The sequence below is a fragment of the Phalaenopsis equestris genome, unplaced genomic scaffold (assembly GCF_001263595.1).
Source record: "Phalaenopsis equestris unplaced genomic scaffold, ASM126359v1 Scaffold215936, whole genome shotgun sequence".
Lineage (NCBI taxonomy): Eukaryota > Viridiplantae > Streptophyta > Magnoliopsida > Asparagales > Orchidaceae > Phalaenopsis > Phalaenopsis equestris.
The window spans coordinates 41,272-42,466 of NW_018234596.1; positions in this window are offsets into that span (position 1 = coordinate 41,272).

Here is a 1,195-nt window from a genome sequence, read left to right on the forward strand (position 1 = left end):
TATATATATATATATATATAAATTGAAAAGTTAAATTCTTATTTTCTTCAGGATCAATTTTTGACTCTGTTGCAAAGTAAGGAAATATAAACGGAAATATAATCAGACATTGTTATACTATTGCATATAAACATTTGGGATCAAGTTTTTGGCGCCGTTACTGGAGATATTAAAGAAAATTTCTATTTTAGAAAGTCTTATTTAAACTTTAACAATTATTATATTTTATTTTGTGTGTTTTAGTTTATTTTTAATTTATGTTAGTGTATGCATAGTTCAAGTTCTGAAAGACTAGTGCCCGACGATTCTGAATTAGAAAGAAGTGTAAAAAAAATTTGAAAAATTAAAAAAATTAAAAATCTAAGAAAATCTATAAAAATTACAGAAATGACAATCCAAAATAATCAAAATGTTGAAATTCATCAAGAGTTTAGACCTTTACGAGATTATGTCAACCCTACTGTAGATGAACTTCTTTGTAGTATTCAAAAACCTACTGTAGTAGCTAATTCATTTGAGCTTAAACCTGCTATTATCCAAATGGTATCAGATAATCAGTTTAGGAGATCACCAACTAAAGATCCAAATTTACATCTTGTCAATTTTCTAGAATTGTGTGCTACATTTAAATATGATGGTGTATCAGATGATGTCATAAGACTTAGGTTATTTCCTTTCTCATTGAGCGATAAAGCTAAGATGTGGTTAAATTCGTTATCACCTAGATCTATCAGAACTTGGGGTGATTTAGCACAAAAATTCCTTGCTAAATATTTTCTACCATAAAAAAAACTACAAGGTTTAGAAATGATATTACATCTTTTAATCAGTTTGAAGGGGAATCTATTTATGAAGCATGAGAACGATTTAAGGAAATCTTAAGGAAGTGTTCACACCATGCTATACCAGATTAATTAATAATTCAAACTTTTTATAATGAATTAGTTGGATCTCTTAGATCTATTATCGATGCGGTTCATTGATATCAAAATCATTTCATAATGCTTATGATTTAATTGAAGAAATGCCTTACAATAATATTCAATAGCCTTCTGAGAGGGAAAATCCTAAGAAAGTAGCCAATATTCATGAGTCTGATGCATTTACAATGTTAGAAAATCAAGTTGCTACAATTTCAAGGAAGTTATACAAATTTGGAATGAATTTTTCTCAACCAATTTCCATGATTGAAGAT